Genomic DNA, 14,246 nt, shown 5'->3' with positions numbered 1-14,246 from the left:
GCTGGGTTTTAACTGATGTTTTGTTACTGGCATTTGTGCCACATAACCGCACACCTCAAGAAAGAAAGATTACCTCAAGATTGTTTATGGTATCTCTAAAACCATGGACTAAGATAAAAATCCAGTAAAAATCTTCTATATCATTTAAGGTATCATTTAAAATCTGGGCATTGGAAGTTGCTGCAGCGTGTAGATTATTGTTCCATCGCAACAAATAAAAGGCTTTTAGTGGTTTTGGAACTTGTGGTTAGGGTATGATTTTCACTGAAAAAAGTAATTAGTGCTTTTCTGAAGATATATGTACATGCCTGTATCTGTCTGTACATGCGCTTTATAGATAGCTTTTCTTTCTTGAGGCATGCGGTTATGTGACACAAATGCTAGAAACAAAACATTTAAATGAAACCCAGCTAATTACTGACCAAAACAATAAATCTAAGCTTATTACCATTTGCCGCTGGATGGTGGAAGTGATGAACAATTGCTTTAAAAGAGATTTTCGTTTGCTCAGGATTGATCAGAGTGCCTAGTGGGAGATTTTTAACCTATTCGATCGCGTAAAAGTTAACTGCGTTTTGTATGGAATTGAAACAGCGCCATCTTCTTGTCACTAGATGGTGCTGTTTCAATTCCATACAAAACGCAGTTAACTTTTACGCGATCGAATAGGTTAAAAATCTCCCACTAGGCACACAGAGTGACCGGGCATTAAGTAACGTGATCGATTATTTCAGGATCGCGGTAACATCGCTAAACAGCTATCATGTTCTGATAGACAATAACGTGTACTACAGACGTGATTTACTTCACAAAATCCATGAACTGGTCAATGCGCAAAACAGTTTAGCAGAACTTGTTATCACACATAATAATTATAATAGAAGAAGAGCTCATTTCTAGGCTATGGAAGCCAATATCCTCCGTTCAATGACTTTCCTAGATTCACAGAAGAATCGACGCAGGTTGCTTTGGGCAGCTATCGACTGAAGCAAGCCCGTAGTTACTATGGTGAACAGTACTTATAACCAAACGGTGCATTCATCACAGAGCTCGCCGGAGATATCCCAGTGGCAGAAGTTTGGGAGATGGCTGGATGAGATCACCTAGTATTACAAGACCGCATACAATCCAGGTATGTATAAACGAATTTTGTCCACATTGCAGCTGATCCAGCACTTCGTGGGAGTCAAAGTAATTGTACGTGTATTCAAATTCGTATAAAACAATCAGAACAGTAACAAAATCATAAAATCGGTTACAATTAATTATGCAAAGTATATTCATTTTTTGTATAACTTGTATAACACGACATATAATGGCCCCACAGCCTTCGGGTCATAATGACAATTGCTTCAAATCATTAGTTCTAGCAATATCTTACATTATTTTATGTTTCCCAGCACTTTTAGAAATCAATAAAATGTATGAAAATGACGAATCTTCGACCTTGTATAACTTGGTTCAGAGCAATCCTACAACTTTTCTGCCATATTAACTACTACTCCAAATGGCTAGTTCTAACGATCCGTACCATTTTTTTTCGTTGGCCGGCACTTTCAGAAAAGGCCCAAAAATAATGATCTCCTTTTCCGTTTAATTTTTTAATCAGTTCTTTATAGTTATATTACAAAACTATTTATTTATGTTAATAATGAACTTGAATAAGCAGTAATTATTTTTTCTAAAAAGCAGGGAAAACGTAGAATCACATTTATTCGATCTCGGGCACGCAATTCTAACTTTTCCGATGCACGTTTTAAGCAATTAAATATCATTAATTGTTTTAATGGTATAGGAAAACAACGTGAAGAAAACGCCTAAGAGTTTTCCATGGTTGCTTGGTTGAACCTAAAGTAAGACGCTTATTATTCTGAGAGAAGACCTCAGTACTCAGTAGTAGGACGGCGTGAGTGAGGATGATAGTTCTTACTTAAATTATCTACACATGCCTAAGTAGGTAAGTATGTAAGAACAAGTAAATTATACCTAACGAGGGAAAGGACTCGTTCTTACCACGCGATATGAACATTATTACGTGCCTCCTTTATTTATTTTTGTTTTTCGAATTAATCCCTAGGACCTCAAAGTTCTAATGAAGTTGCTAACAAATATTCTGTTTTTATATAAGTATTTAAACGAGTAAAAACAAATTCAAATTATAGGTTTCAAGAAAACTCAATTTGAAATACTGAAATACTGAATTGTGCGAACATAAATATTGAAAACGGTGATTTGAAAATACCATTGATTTTGAAAGAGCCACCCCTACAGAAAATACATACTAATTTGAGTTACTTGTTATTGAGAACGATCGTTTTTTAAATTATCAAGCGAAATAAATTCTATTTTTTAACCCCCGACTCAAAAAGAGGGGTGTTATAAGTTTGACGTGTGTATCTGTGTATCTGTCTGTGGCATCGTAGCTCCTAAACGAATGAATAGAATGAAATTTTAATTTAGTTTTTTTTGTTTGAAAGGTAGCTTGATCGAGAGTGTTCTTAGCTATAATTCAAGAAAATCGGCACTTGTCGGGAGTGTTATAAATTTTTAATTTACACTTATTTCAGTTACTTATTCAGGTAATACAGCTTTTATTTATTTATCACATATGTGGTGCAACTTAGTAGGTAAGTATTCTATTGAAATGTTGTCTCATGTTAAAACAAAGTACTTATGGGAAGTTAAAGAGATTGTATCAAAATAAGCCGAGTGTTTGTATATAATTTACAGCGTATTCGAGGAACAGAGCAAGCATCGCAGATGTAATGGAAAGGAAACGATGACATTGAAATTAAATTAGGCAAAAGCCAAGCAAAAGCATTATCTCGGATTCGTCAGGACGGTGGTGTTTGCAGTTCTCAGTGCGAACAAAAGAGACCTACGAACCACTGCAGAACAAAATCAACATCGTCGAGCTCACGTCACGTATTTATAATCCCGCATTCGCTTCCTGCTTTTTGTTGCTTTTCGCCCGAGGTTATTAAAAGGAATTAAGCTATTTAAAGGGACCCCATTGTGAATTCTATAGGTACATTTGTTTCGTAAAAAAATTCATTCGTGGTCTTTGAATAAAATGTCGGCGTTCCCCTGCGACTAAATTTCTTTTGACAAAAATTGTTGTCGATTTAGTGTTACCTAATCGAACATAACGTAATATTACATTATAAATAATGCCTGATTTAACTTCTTTTTAGCGGTATTCTGTCGGATACCTAATTCGCAAAATTGCTAAAGAGTAGAATCTTCGTAGCCACGCCACCAATATATTTTATTCATTTTATTATCCAAATTCCAAATACCGTTGCGTTCAATTGATTAAAGAATTGAATTTAGCATTTCTTTCCATTCATTCAGAGTTCACATCAAAAATCTTATGACAATAAGATTGAATTTATAATGTTCAATACATTAGGTACGGGATTAATACAGGGTATGAGCTTTAACTCACAGTAAACTATTTGTGCGTAAGTGCCTACCTACTTTAATCAATGTTGTAATTAAATATTTCAAATGTACCATTTCACTCTACTTCAGATAAAAAATAAGTACCTAGGTACCTACTTCAGTACAATGAAATTTTGCACCAGAATTTGAGAACACAAAAAGTGGCAAATCCAACATCTTTTTGTAAATACACAAGCATGGTCGGTTTGGTTGGTAGCTGGAGAACGCGAAAAAAATTCTCAACCGCTTTTGCTTATCTAGGTATGCCAACTAACTAGGACTAGGTATGTAAACAACCGCATTCCTAACAGAGTATTTTTTACTGTCCCTGTATGCCCATTGCTCGTATTTGCTTTTTGGTAGAGTCACTTCGTAAAGGAGTGGCGAGATGAATTAAATACTATGACTCTGTCACAGTATAATTCATGGAGACCAGAAAGATATTTTTACCCATTACACGAACTAATTCATTAGACTTTTATTTACCTACCATCTTCATTCGAATTCATCCGCGTGATTTTTGGATCTAGCGATTTTGGTCAAACAAGAACAGTATGTTCAAATGACTATTGCTCGTCTTGGCGGGGGCACTGCCGTGCCCCCTGATATTAGAAATTGGTTCAGTGTATTTCAGGCATCAGTTCACCCAAATTGATTATTCATTTAAAAAATGGCGGCCCGTTACCAGCTTTGGGATTAATTAATATACTTACCTTACTTAATATTAAATCAAATGAAATTCTTTTTATAAGTAGGTACCTACTCAGGTAGGTAGGTATTATCTATTTTTAAATACTTAAATAAATACCTATCTAACGTTACAAAATATATCTAAGTAGGTAATAAAAAATACAATTAGCTAACTTGTTAGCTAAATATCAAATTTACATAAAGACCTCGAGGCCTATTTAAGTACCTAGCAACAAAAATATAGCATACGGCCAGACCTCTATATTATACAGCATACCTGCACACGACTATGAAGGCCAAGCTTATCGTTTTGATGATGTCGGTTGCCAGACAAGTTACGACATGTTCATCCAGACAGTGTTTGATTACGTACCTAGGTAACGTATAATACTAGGTAGCTCTACAATATTTTATAGCTAAAACCATGCTTAAACTTCATCAACATGGAAACCTTGAGATTACATTTAAGTAAGTAAGTACCTATAACAAAAGCTTTTTAAAACGACTTGAAAATAAAAAAATCCCCTTGAATGTCACATGGCATACTTACATACATAGATATGTACTTACATACATATTATGTGGTGACATACAAAGGGATGTCGGTGAATATGGGCTTATGGGCATAGTCTCACGTAAACAAAATGTCTACTTACCAGAATGTCTACTTGTCTGTTTTGTATGGAATTGAAACAGCGCCATCTAGTGACAAGAAGATGGCGCTGTTTCAATTCCATACAAAACGCAGTTAACTTTTACGCGATCGAATAGGTCAAAAACCTCCCACTAGGCACCCAGCAGAAACAACATATGGGTAGGTGTTGGAGAAAGGTATGTTGTTTTTTTGAAAAATATTTTACAAAAACGCAATACCTACCTACCTTACGCAATACCTGTAAATTCTTAAATAAATCTTTCTTCCTTAAATAAATCGGCTAATCATAAGTCTACCTATTCCTGGAATATGCTTAGGTAGATAGTACGAGCACGCTGCGACCTAATATTTTTCAAATCTTTCTATGTTCCCTTGGGGCTACGGATAGAGTAGGATATAGGTCAGTAAATGATTGCCAGTTTCTGTCTCCAGGTACCTACCTAATGGAGGTTATTAGGTACCTTTCATCAGTTTTAGGTTTAAATAGGTACCAACCACAGTCCCCAGATAATATTATAGGTACCTACTCCGTGGTAGGTAGGTACCTATGTACCTACCAAACTGAACCAAACAATAAACATTGTGATTTTTAGATATTCTAATCCCGCTCGCCTCATTAATGGGGGCACGGCTAATGGGGCCAACAGGACTACACGTAAATAGGTACCTTCTATCCCGGATGTAATGAAGGTCATTTATCAAGAAAGATTTTAAGAGGGATAGGTACGGTCCATCTACTCATGTGGTTTTAGGTTTACTAAACTGAGCCAGACATATTTTAGTAAGAAAGTAGGTAGGTATACTTACTTACTTACCTACCAATTTACAATTCACATTAGAGATAGACGCTACATTTCAAACCAGTTGTATTTACATAATAATATCTACTCGTATGAGTCAGTGATACTGGGTCTGGCAACAATGCATGTCTGCGGCGATAAACCACGTGACAAAGGACACATTTGAATCGACAGGTTTGTACATGTTCCACCGCGATCCGTATTATATGTACCGCTTGAACCTATTCATATATGTATTATTATCTACCTAGCAGCTGCCTCATTTTTAGTAGACGAAAATCTTTGGTACCTACCTGCCTACTTAAGTAGGTATACGAAAAGTCCTGTTTTATTTTCCAAGACCATTCCATTCCAAGACCTTTGAATAAATTTTTGAATCTTGAATAAGTATAGGTAGGTACCTACTTATATTTAGTACGATTGGGGATATTGATAAGTTAAAATTGCATTTTTAGCAAAGCTTTTAATTACTTTTTAAATGCTTGCTGTAGACCTATTTAGCAGGTAGGTGGTTTCAAATTGAGGTGGTTGAGTTTTAAAAAAAATTGAAAAAATTGATATTTTGCCTTTCAATTTTCTTACTTAGTTCATGAATAGGGCAGAGCTAGACACTTTTTCGATATTTTTGCTATTTTGCTAATTCGCTTTAATTAAGAAATAAATATGAAAAAATTAAAATCAACCGGAGCAGAATTCTGTTTGTATTAAAGCCCATACATGTTCTCAAATAAGTAACTGTTCATGTTACATTATTAAAAGGACAAGCGTTATTAAATACCTTGGTGTATTGATCGATCAGAATCTCAATTGGAAACAGCACATACAAAAATTAAGTTGCAGGATAAGGAAACTTATATATATTTTTAAATTACTCAGGAATGTTTGTTCAACTAAATTACTATTAAGTACTTACTATGCCCTATGTCAGTCTATAATCATTTATGGGATAAAAGCATGGGGTGGTGCTTCCAAAACCACCTTATTAACCATAGAAAGAGCGCAACGCGCCGTACTCAAAGTTATGACCTTTAAAAAATATACTTACCCTACCCACCTTTTATATTCTGAGCTAGAGGTACTTACAGTTCGTAAATTATTTATAAAACACGCGATAATTGCACAACATAAAATTCAACCAGTTCCTGCAATTAGGCGTACAATACATAGAGTGTATAATATCCCTCAACAAAAAACAGGTTTCGCTCAAAAATTCATAAATTATCTAGGACCGAAACTATACAACGCAATAAGCAAAAAGATAATGCTAAAAGATTTTACAAGTAATAAATTGAAAACGCAATTAATAAAATATCTTAATGTTCTAAATTATAACGAAACAGAGGATCTTCTGATTAAAATAGTATGATATTAGTAGTAGTAGTATGACAAACTGCAAACATAAACAACACACAATGCACAATCACACGCAAACACACAAACACACACACGCATACTCTACATATACACACATGCACACATACATATATACCACAAAATTCACGTAAGCGCACACGCACGAAAACCTATAGGCTTAATATTTACTAACAATAACATTACACTACATTACTAATATTTATTACTAGTGATACAGGATAAGAACTCGGTCTCTAAAAACTCATAACTCAATGCACGCACAAAGGAGTGACAGGCAGTTGGATTGCATGATACCTCACAACAATGCCGCGTGTACGTAACTACAATCACTACCTACCCTCCATTAAAATATATTATTAAGACTTTTTATTTTTATTGGTACACTATGTTTGATTATAACGCTGTTGTATTGGTACGGTTTTGCATGTCCGACCATCAGCGCACCATATTAAGGACGTCTTTGCAAAATGAATAGGTATCAAAATTGCACTACTACATAAGTACACTGCCCACACGCACACAGCTGCGTCAAAATGAGTGAATCGACTTGATTTTGATACTTTTATATTTTTATTTTATTTTATATTTGGTCATCTATTTTTTTTTAACAGTTTTTTTTTTAAATATGTATCTTGACAATAATACAGTAAGTAGAACAGTGCCTACAGACTAAGGGTCTGATGATGAAATATTTCACCATGACTCCTTGGCAATGAACAACATTTCCATGCTTATGAAATTATGAGCTCCTACTATGACTAAAATAATCTGAGAAGGATAGCATTACATTACCTCCCGACTTGATGAAATTGCATACTTTGGAACCTACTACTGGAACTCAGAGACGAATAGAGCTAGGTGTTTCGAGTTTGGGCTCATTTTCTTAGTCATGATGAGATCTTACCTCCGGATTTGTGGAGTGACCTGATGGTATACCTCGGAAGTCACTATTGGAACTCGGAGACGAATAGAGCTAGGTGTTTCGAGTTTGGGCTCATTTTCTTAGTCATGATGAGATCTTACCTCCGGATTTGTGGAGTGACCTGATGGTATACCTCGGAAGTCACTATTGGAACTCGGAGACGAATAGAGCTAGGTGTTTCGAGTTTGGGCTCATTTTCTTAGTCATGATGAGATCTTACCTCCGGATTTGTGGAGTGACCTGATGGTATACCTCGAAAGTCACTATTGGAACTCGGAGACGAATAGAGCTAGGTGTTTCGAGTTTGGGCTCATTTTCTTAGTCATGATGAGATCTTACCTCCGGATTTGTGGAGTGACCTGATGGTATACCTCGGAAGTCACTATTGGAACTCGGAGACGAATAGAGCTAGGTGTTTCGAGTTTGGGCTCATTTTCTTAGTCATGATGAGATCTTACCCCCGGATTTGTGGAGTGACCTGATGGTATACTTTGGAAGTCACTATTGGAACTCGGAGACGAATAGAGCTAGGTGTTTCGAGTTTGGACTCATTTTCTTAGTCATGATGAGATCTTACCTCCGGATTTGTGGAGTGACCTGATGGTATCCTCGGAAGTCACTATTGGAACTCGGAGACGAATAGAGCTAGGTGTTTCGAGTTTGGGCTCATTTTCTTAGTCATGAAGAGATCTTACCTCCGGATTTGTGGAGTGACCTGATGGTATCCTCGGAAGTCACTATTGGAACTCGGAGACGAATAGAGCTAGGTGTTTCGAGTTTGGGCTCATTTTCTTAGTCATGAAGAGATCTTACCTCCGGATTTGTGGAGTGACCTGATGGTACACCTCGGAAGTCACTATTGGAACTCGGAGACGAATAGAGCTAGGTGTTTCGAGTTTGGGCTCATTTTCTTAGTCATGATGAGATCTTACCTCCGGATTTGTGGAGTGACCTGATGGTATACCTCGGAAGTCACTATTGGAACTCGGAGACGAATAGAGCTAGGTGTTTCGAGTTTGGGCTCATTTTCTTAGTCATGATGAGATCTTACCTCCGGATTTGTGGAGTGACCTGATGGTATACTTTGGAAGTCACTATTGGAACTCAAAGACGAATAGAGCTAGGTGTTTCGAGTTTGGGCTCATTTTCTTAGTCATGAAGAGATCTTACCTCCGGATTTGTGGAGTGACCTGATGGTATACCTCGGAAGTCACTATTGGAACTCGGAGACGAATAGAGCTAGGTGTTTCGAGTTTGGGCTCATTTTCTTAGTCATGATGAGATCTTACCTCCGGATTTGTGGAGTGACCTGATGGTATACCTTGGAAGTCACTATTGGAACTCGGAGACGAATAGAGCTAGGTGTTTCGAGTTTGGACTCATTTTCTTAGTCATGATGAGATGTTACCTCCGGATTTGTGGAGTGACCTGATGGTATACTCCGGAAGTCACTATTGGAACTCGGAGACGAATAGAGCTAGCTGTTTCGAGTTCGGGCTCATTTTGTTAGTCATGATGAGATATTACCTCCGGATTTGTGGAGTGACCTGATGGTACACCTCGGAAGTCACTATTGGAACTCGGAGACGAATAGAGCTAGGTGTTTCGAGTTTGGGCTCATTTTCTTAGTCATGATGAGATCTTACCTCCGGATTTGTGGAGTGACCTGATGGTATACTTTGGAAGTCACTATTGGAACTCGAAGACGAATAGAGCTAGGTGTTTCGAGTTTGGACTCATTTTCTTAGTCATGATGAGATCTTACCTCCGGATTTGTGGAGTGACCTGATGGTATCATCGGAAGTCACTATTGGAACTCGGAGACGAATAGAGCTAGGTGTTTCGAGTTTGGGCTCATTTTCTTAGTCATGATGAGATCTTACCTCCGGATTTGTGGAGTGACCTGATGGTATACCTCGGAAGTCACTATTGGAACTCGGAGACGAATAGAGCTAGGTGTTTCGAGTTTGGGCTCATTTTCTTAGTCATGATGAGATCTTACCTCCGGATTTGTGGAGTGACCTGATGGTATACCTCGGAAGCCACTATTGGAACTCGGAGACGAATAGAGCTAGGTTTTTCGAGTTTGAGCTCATTTTCTTAGTCATGATGAGATCTTACCTCCGGATTTGTGGAGTGACCTGATGGTATACCTCGGAAGTCACTATTGGAACTCGGAGACGAATAGAGCTAGGTGTTTTGTCACTCCACAAATCCGGAGGTAAGATCTCATCATGACTAAGAAAATGAGTCCAAACTCGAAACACCTAGCTCTATTCGTCTTCGAGTTCCAATAGTGACTTCCAAAGTATACCATCAGGTCACTCCACAAATCCGGAGGCAAGATCTCATCATGACTAAGAAAATGAGCCCAAACTCGAAACACCTAGCTCTATTCGTCTCCGAGTTCCAATAGTGACTTCCGAGGTATACCATCAGGTCACTCCACAAATCCAGAGGTAAGATCTCATCATGACTAATAAAATGAACCCAAACTCGAAACACCTAGCTCTATTCGTCTCCGAGTTCCAATAGTGACTTTCGAGGTATACCATCAGGTCACTCCACAAATCCGGAGGTAACATCTCATCATGACTAAGAAAATGAGCCCAAACTCGAAACACCTAGCTCTATTCGTCTCCGAGTTCCAATAGTGACTTCCAAGGTATACCATCAGGTCACTCCACAAATCCGGAGGTAAGATCTCATCATGACTAAGAAAATGAGCCCAAACTCGAAACACCTAGCTCTATTCGTCTCCGAGTTCCAATAGTGACTTCCGAGGTATACCATCAGGTCACTCCACAAATCCGGAGGTAAGATCTCATCATGACTAATAAAATGAGCCCAAACTCGAAACACCTAGCTCTATTCGTCTCCGAGTTCCAATAGTGACTTTCGAGGTATACCATCAGGTCTCTCCACAAATCAGGAGGTAAGATCTCGTCATGACTAAGAAAATGAGCCCAAACTCGAAACACCTAGCTCTATTCGTCTCCGAGTTCCAATAGTGACTTTTGAGGTATACCATCAGGTCACTCCACAAATCCGGAGGTAACATCTCATCATGACTAAGAAAATGAGCCCAAACTCGAAACACCTAGCTCTATTCGTCTCCGAGTTCCAATAGTGACTTCCAAGGTATACCATCAGGTCACTCCACAAATCCGGAGGTAAGATCTCATCATGACTAAGAAAATGAGCCCAAACTCGAAACACCTAGCTCTATTCGTCTCCGAGTTCCAATAGTGACTTCCGAGGTATACCATCAGGTCACTCCACAAATCCGGAGGTAAGATCTCTTCATGACTAAGAAAATGAGCCCAAACTCGAAACACCTAGCTCTATTCGTCTTTGAGTTCCAATAGTGACTTCCAAAGTATACCATCAGGTCACTCCACAAATCCGGAGGTAAGATCTCATCATGACTAAGAAAATGAGGCCAAACTCGAAACACCTAGCTCTATTCGTCTCCGAGTTCCAATAGTGACTTCCGAGGTATACCATCAGGTCACTCCACAAATCCGGAGGTAAGATCTCATCATGACTAATAAAATGAGCCCAAACTCGAAACACCTAGCTCTATTCGTCTCCGAGTTCCAATAGTGACTTTCGAGGTATACCATCAGGTCACTCCACAAATCCGGAGGTAAGATCTCGTCATGACTAAGAAAATGAGCCCAAACTCGAAACACCTAGCTCTATTCGTCTCCGAGTTCCAATAGTGACTTCTGAGGTATACCATCAGGTCACTCCACAAATCCGGAGGTAAGATCTCATCATGACTAATAAAATGAGCCCAAACTCGAAACACCTAGCTCTATTCGTCTCCGAGTTCCAATAGTGACTTTTGAGGTATACCATCAGGTCACTCCACAAATCCGGAGGTAACATCTCATCATGACTAAGAAAATGAGCCCAAACTCGAAACACCTAGCTCTATTCGTCTCCGAGTTCCAATAGTGACTTCCAAGGTATACCATCAGGTCACTCCACAAATCCGGAGGTAAGATCTCATCATGACTAAGAAAATGAGCCCAAACTCGAAACACCTAGCTCTATTCGTCTCCGAGTTCCAATAGTGACTTCCGAGGTATACCATCAGGTCACTCCACAAATCCGGAGGTAAGATCTCTTCATGACTAAGAAAATGAGCCCAAACTCGAAACACCTAGCTCTATTCGTCTTTGAGTTCCAATAGTGACTTCCAAAGTATACCATCAGGTCACTCCACAAATCCGGAGGTAAGATCTCATCATGACTAAGAAAATGAGCCCAAACTCGAAACACCTAGCTCTATTCGTCTCCGAGTTCCAATAGTGACTTCCGAGGTATACCATCAGGTCACTCCACAAATCCGGAGGTAAGATCTCATCATGACTAATAAAATGAGCCCAAACTCGAAACACCTAGCTCTATTCGTCTCCGAGTTCCAATAGTGACTTTCGAGGTATACCATCAGGTCACTCCACAAATCCGGAGGTAAGATCTCGTCATGACTAAGAAAATGAGCCCAAACTGGACACATCTAGTTCTTCTAGTCTTCAAGTTCCTGTCGCAGCCTTCGAAGTTCACTATCAGATCACTATCATGCTCAAGAAAAAAATCCAGCTAACGATAAAATGTGATAATAGGTACATAATATTATCATTATTATCTTACCTTGCCAAAATATCAGCACAATCACGGAATAAGTACCTATAAATATCAGTTAGGGTTTTGTCGAACTATTTTGTGTTCGTACAGCGATCTTTTCCACATCAAAAAATTATAGCAACCGACGCAGAGACCACCCGCGAAGGCGGCTGGCCGCTGACTGATATAATTTTGAAATCATACCATTGCCTGCCCAATATCAAAATAACCCTTAGTGCACTGTATTAAGGTTTGCGGTTGAAGCAAAATACGTGAAAAATTTATACACGATGTTTTTATTTATTTTTATACTATTATTAATATAATAATCCTATATTTTGAGGTGCACATTATGTGCTAACGGAAAATATTTATTAGAAGAATAAAATCCGTACGTAAAGTGAGAAAAATGTACCTAAACTTGACCCTAAATCGTTAATTCTGCGTGGAAGAGGTGAAGGAAAATCGTTCTTATAGTATCAAAATTAATGATTTTATCAAAAAATTACTCGACCTCTGGAGATAAAGGACCAATCTATTTTTAGCAATCTGTAGTTCCAATTTACTTAGTATATTTTAGCCACAAAGCGTACCGAAAATCTATACAAGTGTGCAAATACGTCCTTAACACATTTAAATTAAGTTCTTAGGAACGGGAGAAGTCAACCCACTGTAATACAGTGTTTACTAGCACAGGGGTTGTCAAATCTATTCGTATGTTCTTACTAACTTTCTAACATTGTATATCTACTGTTTATAAGGCACATCTACTAACAAATACTTAGTACATAGCAAAATATTGTAAAATAATATTTAGGATAACTATTTGTGCATTGAAATAGTTTAAGAACTAAGAATGAATAAATGAAATGATTGATTGAAAAAAAAAAAAAAAAAAAAAAAAAAAAAAAAAATCACTTACCTATCCACATAATGATGTAAATTAAACCTGAAGAATTCAGTTCATATGAGATTTGAAATAAAATTTATAACAAGCACAAGTTGAATTCCTATTGAAGCTTATTCGTTCATCTATTGGTCCAGATACTCTTCCTACCGAAATGATTACTGAATTTCTTACTAAATAGTAATTAAGAATACCTGATATACCTACTTACCTACCTACCAGAGTACCTATAGTTAGATGCTCTACATTTTTTTTTAAATCGTAGGTAGTGACATATCTGTTATATACATTGTAGGTTTGGAAGACTTTCGTTAATATAAGGTAATGTACTTAGGTAGGTACCTACTGTAAAAGGCAATCGTGATAAAACAAAGTTTTCTCAACTTCATTCTCATGAGTCATGGCAGGATGTCTCAGAATATTACGTAGAAGGTAGGTATGTACGTGGATATTATTATGATCCGAATTGATAGCTCACTTATCCACATGAAGTGGTCTGTAGGATCGTTCAGTTTTATGTCCAATCCTGTTATAAATGCATCTAACGTTCCTCGTAAACACGTGGAATCACGACCTTTAATAAAGATCTTGGCAGTCATAACTAGATACCTACCTATTGAATCAGGTACTTACCTACCTAATAAAATTGTAACAACATACCTACTCGTATCCCGCAGATGGGATTTTTTGAAATAAAGTTGAGAAATGTTATGAAATAATTTAACTTAGACTAGTTAATATTATAGCAGAACAAAATAATTTTGGTATCTAGGTACTTTGCAGTGGACCAGCCGTTAGGTTATGTAGGTGTTACTACGC

This window comes from Maniola jurtina, chromosome 11 (assembly GCF_905333055.1).
Source record: "Maniola jurtina chromosome 11, ilManJurt1.1, whole genome shotgun sequence".
NCBI classification, from domain to species: Eukaryota; Metazoa; Arthropoda; class Insecta; order Lepidoptera; family Nymphalidae; genus Maniola; species Maniola jurtina.
The sequence above is the reverse complement of the archived record's forward strand: the minus strand, read 5'-3'. Positions refer to the sequence as shown.